The sequence below is a fragment of the Acomys russatus genome, chromosome 4, assembly GCF_903995435.1.
Source record: "Acomys russatus chromosome 4, mAcoRus1.1, whole genome shotgun sequence".
NCBI lineage: Eukaryota > Metazoa > Chordata > Mammalia > Rodentia > Muridae > Acomys > Acomys russatus.
In genome coordinates this window covers 11,183,427-11,202,279 of record NC_067140.1, presented here as the reverse complement: position 1 = coordinate 11,202,279, position 18,853 = coordinate 11,183,427, and the positions used below count along the sequence as shown (strand labels likewise).

At 45.8% G+C, this 18,853-nt stretch overlaps 1 protein-coding gene across 1 annotated transcript in view; it reads left to right on the top strand.

Annotated features, from left to right (window-relative positions):
• Positions 1 to 18,853, top strand: part of Ptprt (protein tyrosine phosphatase receptor type T) — a 1,134,114-nt gene that overhangs the window by 949,222 nt on the left and 166,039 nt on the right. The window lies entirely within an intron of this gene.

Below are 18,853 nucleotides of genomic sequence, written 5' to 3'. Positions count from 1 at the left end.
CTTTGCTGCAATAACAAATTATAACCAAATCTCGATAGCTTAGTACCACAAACACTTATTTCTTGGCTATGCCATCTAGAACATAGTTGGTCACCTTAGGGGAAGAGAAACTCTTCAGGTGGGAGCCTTGACTTTACATGTGTCATTTAGACACAACTGATGTTTGCATTCCATGTCATTGATGAGAATTATGACCTGGTACAGCCTAGCTTCAAGGTGACTTGGCTTCTTCTCTACCTCTCAGAAGTGAAATGGGACAGGTGAACAGTATTGTTTCCAGTCCCATGCACAGCACCTGCCCCTATTTCCGTTTCCCAGCCCTGCTGAGATGCATCATCTACACTTCCCTTCTGTTTCTCCACCCATTAGAAGAGTACCTTTCTGTGACCATGAGGGGGCCTCCTCTAGGCCCTGCCAGCCAAACTAAGACATAAAAATCATTTCATGAGATACCCATTATTACCTTCACTTTTTGGGTAAAGAGGCTGAGTTAGAAACACATGTGATTTTTTCCAGGTGTCGTGGTTGGTAAATGAAAAATCCTGAGCCAGGCTTTTTAGGCACCCAGTTAGCTTCAATTATTTTCTTATGAAGTGAAATTTCATATTGACATGTTGCCCCTTATTCCCCGGAGGATAAGAAGTCCATCTTTGGGTGTGCACAGCGTTAGATTCGAGGCCTGCAAAGGTACTTAACTGATTCGAATCTCATTGCCAGCATCCACAGCCTGGTGACTGCAATGCCACTTGTTTCCCTGACCCAATATAACAACGTAACCAAGTTGTGCATAGCAAGTGCTGTGTGGTACCTGACTTTTTAATAGACATTTAATAGACTGGCAGAGCTAACAGTTACACACCAGCGTAGTGTAAGAAAGCAAAGGTGAAGATGAGCCTGGAACGCCACTAGAGCAGGAACAAACAAACAAAACACAATACAAGCAGTCGCACCACATATGGGCACAAAGCCAGACTTCGAAATAAGAGAGAAAATTATCACAGAGAATGATATTAGGCTTGGCAAGAAGGTTTTCAGGTCAAAGGAGTAGATGTGCAAATCATCAGAGGAAGGATGGTCGGTCAGCATGCCATGTGACAGGGGTTGTTAGGGGCAGTCTTACTGAGTCCCAGCACCCACATCAGGTTGCCCTCAACCACCTTCCACTCCAGAGCCAAGGGGATCTGATGCCTCTGGCCTCCAAGGGTACCTGCACTCCTGAGCACATACTCTGCATATCATCAAATAATTAAAATTACTAAAAATAAATCTTTAACAAATAGAAACGGATGTGTCATGAAAAACCACTTAGCTAAATATAGCACCACGGTGCTTCTCCCTGTCTTTCTGTCTGTTTCTCTGTCTTTCGCTCTGTGTCTATGTCTGTCTGTCTATCTTTCTGTCTCTGTTTCTCTGTCTTTCTGTGTCTGTCTATCTGTCTCTCTGTCTTTCTGTGTCTGTCTCTCTGTCTCTGTCTGTCTCTGTCTCTCTCTGTCTCTCTGTCTTTCTCTGTGTCTGTCTGTCTCTGTCTTTCTGTCTTTGTCTGTCTTTCTGTCTCTGTCTCTGTCTTTCTGACTCTCTGTCTTTCTCTGTATGTCTGTCTCTCTCTGTTGTATTTGTCTCTTTATCTGTCGCTGTCTGTCACTGTCTCTCTGTCGCTGTCTGTCTCTGTCTCTCTGTCTCTCTTTGTCTCTTTCTGTCTCTGTCTGTCTGTCTGTGTCTGTGTCTCTGTCTGTCTCTCTGTCTCTCTGTCTCTCTCTCTCTGTCTCTCTCTGTCTCTCTCTGTCTCTCTCTCTCTCTCTCTCTCTCTCTCTCTCTCTCCTCCCCTCCCCTCCCCTCCTCCCTTCTCTCTCTCCAGTGAGAGTCCAGGCTGAGAGTGCTTAGACAGACTTTTTTTTTCCAAGAGTGCTGCCCCTAACTCTGTCTGTCTCTGTCTCTCTGTCTCTCTTTGTCTCTGTCTCTGTCTGTCTGTCTGTGTGTCTCTGTCTGTCTCTCTGTCTCTCTGTCTCTCTCTCTGTCTCTGTCTCTGTCTCTCTCTGTCTCTCTCTCTCCTCCCCTCCCCTCCCCTCCCCTCCTCCCTTCTCTCTCTCCAGTGAGAGTCCAGGCTGAGAGTGCTTAGACAGACTTTTTTTTTCCAAGAGGGCTGCCCCTAACTCTGTCTGTCTCTGTCTCTCTGTCTCTCTTTGTCTCTTTCTGTCTCTGTCTGTCTGTCTGGTCTGTCTGTGTCTCTGTCTGGTCCTCCCTCTCTCTCTGTCTCCTCTCTCTCTCTCTCTCTCTCTCCTCTCTCTCTCTCTCTTCTCTCTCTCTATCTCTCTCTCTCTCTCCTCCTCTCCCTCTCTCCCTCCCCTCCCCTCCCCTCCCCTCCTCCCTTCTCTCTCTCCAGTGAGAGTCCAGGCTGAGAGTGCTTAGACAGACTTTTTTTTTCCAAGAGGGCACCCTAGGGGCAGCCTAGACAGTGGTTGGAGAAGATCGACTGAGGCAGGAACCGAGCTGCAGAAGGAACAGTTAAGAGGCTGCTGAAGGAGGCCATGCAGAAGTATGAGTCATGTCTTCCTCCCAGCCTTTTGGTTCTTTTTCTGGCATGTGAGGTCAGCAGTACCTTGTCTTACCTGACTCATAGAGCTGGGAGGAAAATAGACTAATAGAAAATAGTCCCGAGAACAGAGTTAGCAAACTTTCCTGTAAAAGGTGAAATGGTGAATATTTTTTTATTTTGCAGGCCTCAAGGTCTTTCTCATACCTATCAGCTTTGTCACCCAAACACAAAACAGCAACTGTAGAGATACACACAAGTACATTTATATTAAAATAAAACTCTAGAAATGAAAATTTTTAAATGTATATAGTGTTTGTGTACGTTGTAGTTTCATCTCTTTTCTGTGATAAAAGACTCTAGCCAAAGCAAGTTGAAGCAGGGGGTGGAGAGAGGTGTTTCAACTTACAGGTCACTGTCTGTCATGTTGGAAAAGCCAAAGCAGGAACCTGCAGCAAAAACCATGGGGCTTGCTAGCAGGCTCACAGGATCATGCTGAGCCACCATTCTGACAGAGCCCTGGACCACCTGCCTAAAGATGGTGCTGCCCACAGTGGGCTGGGACCCCCCTACATCTGTCAGTCAAGACAACCCCCACAGACATGCCCATAGGCTGTTCTGATCTGAACAAGCCCACTGTTTAGACTCCCTTCTCAGATGACTCGAGGCTATGCCAAGTTGGCATTTAGAGCTAACACCATAGCACAAAATATAAGTCACATTTTTTTCTCAACCACTGAAAAAAAAAAATCTAAGAACCATTCTTACTTTATACTCATACAGGAAATAACACAGACACCAGGCTTGGCTCACAAACTGACCACTGACTTAGAAAGTGCTTTGAAAAGGACAAAACTTCACAGGCCTTTCAGAAAGGAGTGCTGTGACCACTGTGCATGGGCGGTTAGCCTTTATAGTTGTCCATTCACTGTTGGTCAAGTTTGCCTCTTGCATCATTTTTGGAATGATGTATTTTTTGTTTATCACTTGGTCTGGGACACTCCATCATTTTCATTGTTTTGCATAAGGATCTTGTGCAGTTTTGCTGATAAATGACTGGGGAATGTTATAGTCTGTGATTGAGGGGGTACCAGTTGCTGGGATTTTGTGTCATTTTCTTTAGACACTTGGTGGAACAAGGACATTAAAGCTAGGCAAACCAGGCTCTGGATGCAGTCTCTGCTCCTTACTACTTTTGTGACCTTGAACAAGTTGTTAAAAATTCTAAGTCAACATTACTTCATTGATTTATTCATTTATACAACAAACACTCACTGAGGGCCTGCTATGCGCAAAGTGCGATAGAAGGCCACAGAAACACATCAGTCAGTGACACACAGCATCTGCCTTCAATGAGAAGCGGATATTAGGATGTTATGGGAAGACGGAGGAGGCACACCTGCTCCAGATGCCGGACCCTTGAGGGAAGTTCCAAACTGACTTTTGTAAGGTTAGCAGTTGTCTACAAAGGAAAGAGGCAGGAAGGAATACATGTCACACATGTCACTGGCCCAGACATAGTCTATAGATAAGACAGCAAGGATGTTCATAATGGCAACGGACTCACATGCTGGCTGCAGAACAGAGAATGAGGTGGGAAGGAATGACCTTGACAAGGAAAGCTGTGAACTCAATATTGATGGTCTGTGACCATCGCGGGGTTTGAGATTCACCTGTGAAGGCAGTGAGGGTGGGGGTGTGTTTCACTCACACGGTAGAGACTCAGTGGGAGGAGGAGGGGTAAGAACAGAAGCAGCGAGGCCACGGAGGCTCCTGAAATGGCCCGAATGCAACATGAGAGTGGCTGGAGAGAGTGGGGATGAACCTGGAGTGATGAGGGCATCTGGAAGAGCTTCTCTGGAGCAGAACCAATAAGAGCTGGTGACCAGTTATGAGTGAGAAGTCGGATAAAAGAAGGGTAGAAGGTAGGCACCCTTACTAATAGGGGTGAGGGGTTGTGACCCAGGTTTCTACAAAGAGAAGCACATGGGTGCTGGCACCATTTACAAAGAAAAGACAGATGTGGAGGGAGATGCAGTTTGACTGGGAATGTGGCAGACTCGTTTGTAATACCACCGACCTTTCTGGTTGTCCTGTTTCTTAGGAACATTGCATATGAGGTGCTTGGCAGAGCACCTGGCGTGTCATGGGTGCTTGATAAATGGTGACTCTTACTCTTTTTTTTTTTTTTTTTTCATTTAAAAAAATCTATTTCAGGCCTCTGTTTTGGTAAATCATGATGTTCTTTGGTTGTTTAGTGCGAGCTCTTTAGAGCCACAAGAATTACAGCCTTGCTCATTGTACACCACGTTTTCATGTGTGTTTCTTTCTTTCCTTCTCTTCTGCATGCTGCCTGGGGATTGGCTTCCTTGTGGTCAGCACCAATGGGCAGCGCCCAGGTGACCCCGGGGACTCCACTCTGCCTCCTCACCACAGGTGATCACCAGAACCCTGGGAAGGAGGGAGGGAAATGACAGTTGCCCCGTGCTCTGTGGGTCCTCCAGGCCAGGTGCACCAGAGATGGTCTGACAGTTCCTTCACCACACCTTCCCACCTACTACCTGCCCGTCCATCTAAGCACCATTAACTCCACCTACCTATTCATACACCCCTCCAGTCATCCATTCAGCCATTTTAGCAGTGTTTAATAAGCACCTACTATGTACCAGGCACTGTTCTAAGTACCAAGGAATACATAACAAGCGAAGGAGAAAAGTTCTGATGCCTTATAGCTTATTGATCAAAATACTATGGAAATAAATGTGTAGTCCTCAGAAATGTTAAGGGGAGGTGCGTGTAATATTTAAAACACACACACGTGCACACATACACACCTGCATACAGACACGTACACACATGTACAATATACCCCTGTGGGCACACACACCTGCCTATTTACACACACCTGCACACAAACACATGCACACTCACACACACATGTCCACACACATTGCATGCCCACACCTATTGTACATGCACATGCATACACACACACACACACACACACACACACACACACACACACACACACACACACACACACACACACACACACCACAGACACTCCTGGAACTAAAGGAGTGGTTCTCAGGAGAAGTGGCAACTGAGTTATGGTCTGAGTGTGAGATAGACCTGGTCTTACAGATCTGTTCCTAGTGGATTAGTAGGTTTGACTATAACCTCAGGTCTACCCTTGACCCTGATACATTTTTTAATGTATCTAGCCCTGTATTTCCCTTAAGAATGAATAATAGTACTTGCTTCTTAGGGGACACTAATGGATGCTGCATGTTCAGATTCCTCTGAAATTGCATTATAAAGCTAAACATGCTAATAAATATCAAAGATGTTGGAATAGAAGTGCCCAACCTAGTGTAAGTATTTGCTTGGTATAAATGAGAGCCTTTCCCCGCAACCACAGCATAGGTAGAGGTCATTTCACATGACGCTGTTATTCAAAAGCTGCAGAGCCCATTCAAAACAAGGAGAAGAAAGATGACCTGAAACCACGCCTCTTTTTCCTCAGGACCCCCTTTCTGACCAATGAAAAGCTTCTTGAGAGACTTCACATGTTTTCCCACCATCTTTCTCAATGGAGTTTTTGCCTGTTCAAATCACTGAATGGCCAGTTTATAGTGATGAAGAGAAGATGTAGCAGGCAGGGATGCTGTAAGCCCTATTTGCTCTACCCCCTTCCCCAACTCAGATGCATCATGCTGACCCTGTGATGGGGATTCATGAGCTGATTATTCATTGAAAGACATGCTTAGACAAAAAGGTCAAATAGATAGGAAGGCACGACGTACGGCATGTAGCCTGTGTTAGTCAGAGCCCTTGGCGAGGCGGTGTCTATAAAATGTGAGTTGTCCCATGGGTTGGTCCCATGTCTTAATCACCATGGGTTGTCGTGAGTGTGGCACAGACTTCTAGCAAAATTGATTCCTTCCCCAAATTAGGAGATGTCTTTGAGCCATTTATAGCCATCATCTACAGTACCTGGGAAGTAAATAGACCAATCAAATAAAAGGGATTTGCCAGACCTCAGCAGCACCCACTGTGGGCCTCTTTGGGCCCTGTTTTTATATTGTTGTAAAGCACCACACTTCAGCATATCCCCGGCAACATCACGAGCATCTCATCTTGGCCACCCCTTGACTCTAGAAACATTACTTACTGGGTGGGTTTATTTTACCCAGGGAACCAAATACCATGTTCACTTTGTGCTGTCATGTTAAAGACTGTGTTTAACAAGTTCGCTGAGTGCCCTGCACACTGACAGCACACAGGTCTTCAGAAAATGCCAGTTGTCACCCTTCCCTAACACAGGCCCGCCAGACACACCCTTCCTTGAGAGGCGCAAGTCACAGATAGACACAGGGGAGCATGCAGAAAGACAATGAGAGGAAAGCGATTCTCACCGGTGTCCCCACACCGGATTTATGGAGAAGCGGTGCCTCGCTGGTGTGTGTGTGTGTGTGTGAGCAATTCCACTTATGCTGGCCGTTGTTCTCTGGGCTCTATTCAAGTCAAGCAGGGAGATTATGTTTTCTTTAAACAGAGCCAACCCCATATCGGGCACATTTGTTCTGACTCTCGCCTTCCGAGGCACCTGAATGTTCCTTCTCTGACAGGACTATTTTACTGCGCTCCATTCATTTACACCCGGTTCCCAGCTTTGTTAGATAGGTGAGGTGCCTGTGAGTTTCTTTCTCGGAGCAGGCTGTCCCTTCCCTGGTGGCAATAACAGCGGATATAAATAATAGCTGCCTGGGTCTGAGTGATTGGGGCGTATTGAACCCATAAGTTCAGGTGGCTGTCTCCACAGCAGCTCCGGCATGGAGATCCGCACAGCTATGTGACGTAGCATGGCTGGCCAAGCCTCGGCAATGGGTGGGGGCTGATTTCAGCTCTCAACTCAGCCATGCTCTGGTCTGATGGTGAGGGTGAGTCACTCTTTGTCGAACTTCATCTCCTCGTGTGGAGAGGGGAGAGTGATCATTACCCAGGGCCAGGGTGAATAAGAGGATCTACCTTGATCATCGCCTCCACGTCGCTGCCCAGCTAGTCCTCCAGGTGTCCCCGAACCACTAGCCGTCCCTCTGAGGAATCCCTGCTCTATCCAAAGGCTGCCAGCTTGGGCACGGTTGACATCTTGGAATGGATCGTTTTCTGTGGACGAGGTCCAACCTGTGCACTGTGCACTCTGCAATGTTTAGAGAATTTCCTATTGTCTACCCACTGGATGCCATTAGGATGTCAACCCCAAATGTCACAACCCAATATATACAGACATTCTTAGATGTCCCCTAAGGAACAAAATGCCCCTCTACAAATAGCTTTTTAAAAGCTCCAGAGCAACACTGTTCAATAGAAATATAATTTTATCGGTGGATATAATTTCCAATTTTTGAAGTGCCATTATGAAAATAAAAGAAACTTGAAATTAATTTTAGTAATATAATTTATTTCATTTAACATGCCCCAAATGCCATTTAATAAGTAATCAATATTTTACAAAACTATTACATGGAAGAGATTTCACATTTTCGTTTTTTTTACTGTCTGACATCTGATTTTTTTTTTTAACATTTAGAGTGTGTCTCAGTTCAGATGTTATGCTTTTAAACAGTTAAAATTAAAGAAATATTAAAAGGATAACAATTATGGGCAGAGGCAAAGGCCTCATGAGTAAAGAGCCTGCCACGCATGCATAAGGACCTGAAGCTGTGTCCTCCGAACAGAGATCAAAACCTGGGTGGAAGAGCACATCCTAAGTTCCCAGAAGCAAAGGCAGATCCCTGAAGCTCAATGGCCAGCTAGACTTGCTGAGCCTAGGAACTTCTGATTCAACAAGAGATCCCGTCTCCAAAGTGGCTGTACTAGTTTGCATCCCCACCAGCAATGAAGGAGTGTTCCTCTCTCTCCACATCCTCGCCAGCATGTGGTGTCACTTGAATTTTTGATCTCAGCCATTCTGATGGGTGTAAGATGGAATCTCAGAGTTGTTTTGATTTGCATTTCCTTGATGACTAAGGAGGTTGAACATTTCTTTAAGTGTTTCTCAGCCATTCGATATTCCTCTGTTGAGAATTCTCTGTTTAGTTCTGAGCTCCATTTCTCGATTGAGTTATTTGGTTTGGTGGTGTTTAATTTCTTGAGTTCTTTATATATTTTGGATATTAGACCTTTGTCAGATGTAGAGCTAGGGAAGATCTTTTCCCAGTCTGTAGGCTGTCACTTTGTTCTGTTGAGAGTGTCTCCTGCCTTACAGAAGCTTCTCAGCCTCATGAGGTCCCACTTATTAATTGTTGAGCTTAAGGCCTCAGCTGTTGGTGTTCTGTTCAGGAAGTTGTCTCCTGTGCCAATGTGTTCAAGGCTTTTCCCCACTTTTTCTTCTAACTGAATAGTGTCTCTGGTTTTATGTTGAGGTCTTTAATCCATTTGGATATGAGTTTTGTGCATGGTGACAAATATGGGTCCAATTGCATTTTTTACACATAGACATCCAGTTAGACCAGCACCATTTGTTGAAGATGCTATCCTTTTTCCATTGAATAAATTTATCTCAGAAAACTGGGAATAAGGCTTCCTCAAGACCTAGTTATTCCACTCCTTGGAATATACCCAGAAGATGTTCCAGCACACAACAAGAACATTTGCTCAACCATGTTCATAGCAGCCATATTCATAACAGCCAGAACATGTAAACAGCCTAAGTGTCCATCAGTAGAAGAATGGATAAAGAAACTGTGGTACATTTACACTATGGAATACTACTCAGCTATTAAAAACAAGGAATTCCCAAAATTTGTGGACAAATGGATTGAACTAGAAATGATCATAATGAGTGAGTTAACCCAGAAGCAGAAAGAGTCAAATGGTATAAATTCACTTATATCTGGACACTAGCCCAAGGGGCATGTCCCATGAAAGTCTTCACTCACCAGGAAAGTGGGACAGAGGGGAGGACATCCTATTGGGATTCTAGGTGAGAGAAGCATGGGAGAGTAGGGAAATAGAAGGATCCAGAGGGTCCTAGAAACCTATAAGAAGAACATTATGATAGGCAGATTTGGGCCCAGGGGTCCTGCTCAAACTATGGCACCAGCCAAAGACAATACAGGCAGTAAACTTCAAACCCCTACCCAGATCTAGCCAATGGACAGGACATTCTCCACAGTTGAGTGGAGAGTGGGGTTTGACTTTCATATGAACTCTGGTGCCCCAAATTGACCACGTCCCCTGGATGGGGAGGCCTGGTGGCACTCAGAGGAAGGATAGCAGGCTACCAAGAAGAGACTTGATACCCTATGAGCATATACAGGGGGAGGAGGTCCCCCTCAGTCACAGTCATAGAGGAGGGGAGTAAGGGGAAAATGAGAGGGAGAGAAGAAATGGAGGATACAAGGGATGGGATAACAATTGAAATGTAATATGAATAAGTTAATAAAATATATTATTTTAAAAAAAGAGGTCCCATCTCAAAAAACTAAAATTCGCCACACTTGAGGAGTACACCTCCAAAGTCATCGTTAAACAAACACATATAAGTACATACTTTCACACACATACACACACTGACACCACCAGGTATGCAGACACACACACACACATACACACACACACAAATTATATGCAACAAGTAAACATTCTTTTAATTGCCTCCAATTAAAAAAATTGTTTTTGTTTTTTCTAGACAGGTTTTCTTTGTATAGCCTTTGCTTTCCTGGACTTCTTTTGTGGACCAGGCTCTCCTTGAACTCACAGAGATCTGTCTGCCTCTGCCTCCCTGAGTGCTGGGATTACAGACATACAGAGCCACACTCTGCTCCATTTTAAATTTTAAAATAATCTAAATAAAATAAAATAAAACAACTCAGTACCTTGATCCCATTTCAAGTGTGGGGTGGTACGCACACATGGCTTAGTGGATACCATTTGGGACAGTGCAGATGTAGAGGTGAAATGTTCCTTTATCTTCTCTTCCCCTGCTTGGGTAGCAAAGGAGCAAATGAAGAGAGTCTAGGCTCTGTAATTATCCACTCCCTGCATCTCCATGTTTGGCAATATGTTTGGTTGCTCAGAGTGCATGTGGGCATGTATCCAATAAATAGAGGCCTGAGAAGTTTCCATAAAGAAAAATGAGGAAAAAGCCTCCCTGGCCACAAATGGACATTTCTCTAGAAGGTCAGCTTGGGCTACAGGGTCCAGCCATGGTGGTACAAACTGAAGGAGCAAGTGTCATCCTAGCCCAGGTTCAGGGCTGACAAGGTGTTGGTTAACCACCACCACCCTTAGCATTCATTTCTTTGTGTGTGTGTGTGTGTGTGTGTGTGTGTGTGTGTGTGTGTGTATCTCCTGCTAAAGCTATTACTATTGTTCCTTAACTGGGGCCTTGCTATGTGACAAGATTCAGGCTCTAATAATACTCCTGGGGGCGGGGGTTACTCAACCACAGTCCTTAGAATGATGTTTCGTGAACATCCTAGGCCCAGGTACATAGTGTTGTGTGCTGGAACAAGTCTATTTCAGCAGAAAGAGAACAATGAGACAAATCAACAGCCTCCCAGAGTCACTGACTGGGCCCTGCAGCCTTGAAAGCCCTAAAGGCATGATAGCTCACCAATGGAGTTCATGGCTCCGTGGCAGCAAACAGATGGTGTGAGGATCGGAGCCAGAAGCAGAATTGGGTGACGCTACAAGCTTAGCACTCACCATGCTGGATGCTGCTTGGCGGGGAGAAGAGGGGCACACTCTGGGGGAACCTCATCCTTGAAGACCAGCCATAGAGAAGTGGCCCTTCTAGGGGGCTGATGGTATCGAGGAAGTTTGACAGTATGATGAAAAGAAAAGAATGGTAAAATGAATAGTGTATGTCTATGCCCCATGCTGCCTGCATGCTATGGGGAAATGTTCAGCGCTTCACCTTATTAGCCCATATCTCTTCCATGTAAGGTGGTGTTTTGATTTGATGGATTAGGCATCTGACGTTTAAGTGACTGAAAACACCACAGACCGTGGAAAGAATGGCACCAGGAGTGAAACCCAGGCCTCTCTAGGCAGTCTCTCGGTTTATTTACCACACCACCTGCCCATAGCCAATCTTAGTGAGCACATACGATGAGCCACGCAGTGGGAGATGCTACAGCAGAGTGGCTTAGAGCTGTGTCACAAAAGCCACAGGATTTCACAGATCTTGCTCCATTTCTTTATCTAAAGAACAGAAATATCAACATTGACTAGCTGTAAGGAGAGCACGGGCGCTAGTCTCCACTGACTTAGACACACACTGCTGTTAGTCAAACCTAAGCCCATCTTATAGATAGAGAAAAGAAGACCCAGAAAGAGCCAGGCAAACAGGCAAGCTATCCGGTGGCCAGGAAGAGCCAGGCAAACAGGCAAGCTATCCGGTGGCCAGGCAAACAGCTTAACATCTCTGCACCAGGTGAAAAATAGGGAGGTAATAGCCATCAAGACCCCAGGCTAGAGGTCTCTGAGGAGCCAAACAGAACACTCATAAATCCTAGCACACAATGAAGCTGAGATAGAGCTGAAATGCTGGACCCAATGGCACAGCAAACTCAGCTGCTGTGACAACCCAAAACAGAGAGCGAAGGAGGCACAGTACTAAGATCTCTTTGACCTCATACCCCTCCATTCAGTCAGGGTCTTTGTTGGTATCACCATAAACCAGACCATGCCTGCAGCTTAAGGGCAGAGACCTCAGGAGCAAGACAGGGACAGTGAGTGCACAGGACCTTCTTTGGCTCTGCTGTTAAGCCACACATGTGACTGCAGAGTGACTCTACATAGCAACAGGGTACTCCAGAGCTCGAAAAACTGAACTTGGCACTGACTTTGCTCATGGTCCATCCAAAATAAGACCAGACACAAGGCTGTTGGCCCATCATTACGGCTGTCATGGTCTGTTACCCACCTCTCAACTCAATCAGTAGGCTTTGTGCTGATAGGGCAAGTCACATTCCATATAGTGTTCTATCAGCCCTGCTTATTCTGCCTTCAGAGTTGCAGTTAGTTGGGAAAGCTCTGCGGCTGAGGTTTTCATGGCACCACTTTCACTCTGGTGATACTTACACCCTTTAAGACAAGAAGAAATGAGGTCACAGCCTTGTGCTCAAACTGCCACCAAGGTCAGACTCAGGAACTCAGTGTTCTCCTTCTCCTTTCATTTTCTCCACATTTGATGTCTAATTGGCCATCACATCCTGCTGGGTCTGCCTCCAGGATTGCTCGTGGGTCTCCTTCCTCCCTCTCCACAGCGCTCGTGCCTGAGGTTGCTGGAGTCCTACCCAAGTTCGTGCTACAGCTTCCCCTAGTTGCTATGGCTGTCTTCGCATTCCTTCTCTTCCAAGGACTCCTCCCCACAAATGCCCGAGTAATCCTTCGAGAAGACCAGGCTGGTTCTGATGAGCACATCTCCTGAGCTGTGGGATAGTCAGCCTGCGTCTGCCTCCTCTGTCTCTCTAACATTCCTCCTTTGCAATCTCTCTTCTATACTGATCACATAAGTACTTCCTTTCTCACCTCCTGCCTTCCTTTGCTGGGATACCCTCCTTCTGTGGTCTGTCGTCCTAACCCTGTTGGTTAGGAAAAGCCTCTTATCTCACACTGAGTCTACAGACAATGGGCAGTTGCCTCTAGCCCCAAGTGAAGGCTCTGCTTGACACACTTGGCATAAACCCATACCATAAGCTTGTCTGGAGCTTCTCAGATTTTGCCAACCTTTTCCCTGTTCCCAGGAAATTTACAGGTGTTTTTTTCCCTTAGCCTTATGTGTGCACAGTCAAATCAAATGGTAAGAGGTTAATACTGCTAGAGCAGGCACCAGGCACAGTGCACTGTGTCTGTCTGTATTCATGTCTGTCTTTCTTCTACCCAGTGATCCTTTAGACATCTTTACCCAACATGTCTTTTTCCGATTTTGTGGGAGACATTGTGAGTCCCTAGGGACTGGTTTTTCAGCCCTCTAGGAACACTGCATGGCCCCTTATGCCACACCGCTCAAATGTGCTCGGCCTGGGTCTTTTGAACCTAATGTCTGCCCTGGCTTTTCATGGGGGGCTGACACAGAAGAAGTCAGGTGTGAGCAGAGTCATGGGAGAGGCTTGGTGTGTCAGTGTGCGCAGCATCAGCCACTCTCCCCACTCTAGGCCCCGCTTCTACTCATCAGTACTCCACTTCGACTGTAGAAGAGCTGTATTCCCACCCATCCTATGGGGAAGTCCAACATGCCCTGACCCGGCGTTTCCACTTTTAGAAGCCACAGTGGCAAAGGTTAGAAAAGAGAAAACACATTCATGGTGCATTTTGCTTGAATTTCAGCAATGGCTGCCCTGCTCCTTGCTGGCTTCTTAGCCTCACTTGGGTTACTAGAGCTAATCTGAATTTCGCCCTGTAGGTTTTCAGCTTCTCCCCCTGATCCTGCTCTCACTCCCTCTAATCCTTGCTGTAGATCTCTCCCTCGCTCTGGTACCTTCTCCCTTTTCAAGGCCCTCTGATGCCTACTAAAACCTGACTGTTTCAGAGGTGTGCTGTAGACCAGCTGGGCAGATCTTTGTCTCCTTTCCTATGCCACGCCCCTCTGAGCCAGGTAATGCAATCAATTATCCCTGATCAATTTGTCTGGAGTTATTTAGACAAAAAATTAGTTTGTTTTTTGATAAGAGCCTTGGGGAGCCTCGGTCCCCCATGCACCCTGCAGTGTCATTCAGGAAGAAAGCCAGGACATGCACTTCCCGAAGGCCTATGTTCTGTTAAGACTATGTCTGAGCAAAAAGCTCTTTTTTTTTCCTTCTTCCAGCATACTCAGTGGTCCATGACCTCAGGCACTGTTTGCCCTTAACTTGGTGAATTTCTAAGATCTGTCTGCATCCCATTACTGGGCCGCTCGTAGCATCATGACTCAACTAAATTGTCTGTCACCTTTTGTCTTCCAAAGGATCAGAGAGAGGTTGAAGTGGCAACCTCCAGTAACTGTGAACATGTATCTGTTTAGAAAGAAAGTCCCCACAAATGTGATTAGTTAAAGCCGATTCAGGAAGTAGACCTTAAGCCAGCATGACAGAAGAGGCAAACAGCACATGAACACACACACACACACACACACACACACACACACACACACACACACACGAGCACAGGCAGAACAGTGTTACAACGGTGACAGGCTGGAATGGGAGCTTAGAAGAGATAAGGATGGGTCTTCTTGGTCTCAGAGAAAGGTGGCCCCAGTGGCATCCTCATTTTACACGTCTAGTGTCTGGAACTATAAGAATCCACATCTGTTGTTTTAAGTCACCCACACTGCGGCCATTATTAGCATGGCGTGGATGCTCATATGCTTGCCAACACAGTGGACTTTAGCTTGAGGCAGTACTCTGTGGCTGAACCACAAATGATGTGCCTTCATAGTGGAGAGACCTCCAAGACACCACAGCATCGATATCCCAGAAGGTCTCTGTGACCTACCCATCTATCCTCTGGTGTACCTTCATTAATTATATTATGCATTTGTCCTAAACTAGTCTCCACTCGATGGCTCTGACCCTTGCCTTTCTGGTGTAGCCTCTGTCTCCCATGTGTCACTAGTTACAGAATTTTCTATTGGTCCTTCCCTTGCCTCAGCCCTTGCTTTACAGTCAAGGCTCAGGCCACCTGCTCTCTGTGCCCTAAGCTTATAAACTCTACATACCATCCGTGGCTGGCTTTTGTATTCTGTCAGACACTGCTCCTGGAAGGGCTTCCCTTGTTGCACAGTTGCCCTGGGCCTGTGCTCAATTGCACAGCAAGAATTATAACCAGCTCACAGTGGCCATGTGCTCCCTCATGCCAGCTGCCTGGGAAAGTCTAAAGGGACTACTGCTTTGCCGCAAGGCATACTAAGGAGTATGTCTTCCTCCTACATTTGTTCGTCCCACTAAATGTGTAATCCCCAATGCAGGCTGTGGATGCTCCTGAGGGTGACAGCTAGTGGCTTGAACCCCCTAAGCTCCAGGCTCAATGCACATATTTCTGCAAGCAAGAGGCAGTTCTGCTGGTGTAGCACTAGCTCAAAGTCTCCATCCTCATCAGTAGAGAAGGCCTCGTAGGACAACAGGCCAGCAGTGTGGAGAGAGGAGGATGTTAGATGGTGGCAGGGATGCCTGCCATGTGTGTCAGACCACTGACAATATGAGAACATGTATGTAGTCTAGTTTTGCATAATTGGGACTGTGCATGCAGCATTCCTGGACATATTTCTGTGTGAACATCCTGTATGTAAGACCTTTTCAGTGTACAAGTTCCCTTTCCATTAAGAAGCGAACCCTATGATGGCAGCACCTCACAGAACCTGCTATCACTGCTATAATTGCAACATCTGTCAGGTTAGGCCTTGCCTAGGAAATGTCCAAGATGTCCCCTCTGCAGCTGGTTCTAATGAGTATAATCCATTTGAGGTCACTTGACTTCTCTAGTCCCATGGCCCTGATCTAAATTTGTTTCTTAACAGGTCAAAGCATAAGTCTAGACATCATTTGACCCCCTGCCCCCCTCTCCATGGATACAGCCTGCCAAGTCCTAAATCTAAGCCAAAGGCTGATGCCTGGCCCCTGGTTGTTAACCTTGACTGTGCCTTGATCCTTGTGAACCTAAGTTTACAGAGTGCGTCTTCTTTGTGATTTTGGAGACAAGTTTTGCACCCAACTGTAGGTTTGCCTTAAGGTCTTGTTCTGAAAGTAGATCAAATCCTTTCTCTAATTTGCTCCTGGGTCCTGACAATGCACATAGACTAGACCTCTCCTATACACACACACACACACATACACACACACACACACACACATATACACACACACACACACCACACACACCACACACACACACATACACACACACACACACACCCCAGTTGAAGTTGTCAGGAAGTATAAAGGTATTACCAGCCTGGGCTCCACTAGGTGCGTGTCAATCATGCCAATGTATAGAGTCCATTGCATATAACAACTTTTAAGTAAGTCAGGTGCCAAATTTTAATAGATGAGAAACATTTTGTAATAAAAAGCATTTCCCCACCCCTGAAGGGGGTCTCGGTAAGCATCTCATTGCTCCCACTCACAGAGCACTTACCACCAGGTCAGAATCTGACCTACACAGAAAACTCATTATGCAAAGCCAAGTCCGCCCAGAAAAACGGAGGAGTCGGGAGATGCACGGACGAAGCAGAATCAGCACTGGGGAGCGATTTATTTGAGTGGCCGAAGGGCTTTCAAACAATCAATTAAAGTGATTCTCATCTCACAGGGTGCTAACCTCCATTTAAGACTGAAAATGAGGGCACCTCTGTCAGCAATATTTAGCAGATTTAGTTGTATAGGCTATGATGAAGTCACTTCTAACCTCTTAGGACCGCTAGGTAATGTTGAGGGAGTGGAGGATATTAGCAATGTGTAGCTTCTTTACACTCAACTCAGGACTTATTAAATTACTTTCTGCCCCAACAGTAGAGCTATCTGTGAAAAGCCCATGTCCCTGTGGTGTTTCCCAGCTACTTGACATTGACTCCAAGTTAAATCTTGGCTAAATGCAATTACTGTCATATGATGAATTGAGGCAATTTATTTATTACTTGCAAAACATCCTAGGTGATGTTATTTGAAAGAAGAATGGAATAAATCCTTATGTACTCCATGATCAGCCCGATCCACTGAGTGAGGTTCTGTTCTGTGACATGGGGGAGGAAGTCAGCAGTTTAAAAAAAAATTAGACAGCAACCTCAAAGAATGGGTGCTGGAAACAACACAGAAAGTGCCCACCTAAACGTGAACAAAGCATGTCTTTCTGTGGAATTAATACGAGGTGCTCTGGTTGCTAAATATCAAGAAAGGTCTTAGCAAGAAAGCCCGGAGATTAATAATAAAACTAAATTCAAAGTATTAGGGACTCTGAAAATGGTGGTTGATATATAAGGGAAGTGAAAAGAATAAAAGAAGTTGAGTTGAAAAGGTCAAGTTTAAATATCACTTGAGCAAAGCCTGTATAATTTAGCTCATATAACAAGGTTCACATGACATGTTCATCAGTCCCTTCGATATTAGAATAAGGTACGCTGGCTGGAGGGCACAGAATGAGAATCTTCCAGCCAAAGCAGGTATGAAATGGAAGTGCTTGGTATAGCAGGTGGCAGACCCAGCAGGGACAGATATAAATACCTGTGGCAGGTATTTATACAAAGATGGTTTTATCTAGCTGGTTGAAAAAAGAGTCTTGATCTCCCTAACACTAGAGTCCTTCTGTCTTCAGATATCTGAGGAAAACAACAGGTCTTGGACTAAGCAGCCCCTCCCCGCATTCAGTCGAGATGTGGCCGAATAGTTCAGCGGTTAAGTGAGAAGAAATGTGACGTTAGACTTACAGGCTTTGTAAGCTGTGCTGCCCGCTGCTGTTGCCTAATCTTTGAACTTCAGCCTCACCACCTTTGAAATGACTATAATAGCAGAGCCTTCTTCATAGAGTTCCTGTAAGGACTGAAAGGGGTATTACAGGTGGCAGGCTTAAAACATGGTTGTAGGTTACACTCTGCCCTACAGTTCATAGTTAAGTAAATACAGTAACGTTTTACATGTGGTCTTGAATCCTGCTCCTATAGGCTCTTAGGTTGCTATTGTCTGGCAAGCCCCCAGCTTAGCATGTAGCTGTCATACAAACCTGCCACGACTTCTCCATTGTGGACTTTTCTTTGCTGAAATCAAAGTACAGTGAGGCATTCTCTAGATTTTTACATCCTGGTCCCTCTCTAGAGCTGCAAAGAGTAGAGCCTGGGATCATATGCTCATAGACAGCCTATGTTGGCCCTTTGCCCATGTCGCCTATGCCTCTTCTTCCATATCGCCGTGCTCCGCTCAGACATCCAGGTGGTTCCTGCATGCTTCCTCGCCTGGATCACCACTTCTGGTTTTGCCAAGTGGAAGAGAAAAGGGCAGGGAGAAGCTCCCTCAATTAGCATCAGCACCTCCTCTGTCAGTGGCTCTAACTCCCCCAAAGGCCTGGGGCAGTTCTAGCTCTTGCTGGGTAGACTTGCCCTCTGGCCCCTGCTTGCTGCTTCTCCTATCTCAGGTGGGTAGGAGCTCCCAGATAACCCTACTCTTGACTCCCCAGTGTCTTCTGATCCTGGGTGCCAACCCCCTGGGACATTTGCTCCCTTTAAAGGGCTCCAGTTGTTTCCCTTTTTCTGGCTGGCCGCTGATTGATGGGAAGCCTACACAGATTTCTAATTATTGTTCCTTCCCTTCATGAGTAGTGAGTATGAGGGAACCTGATTCAATC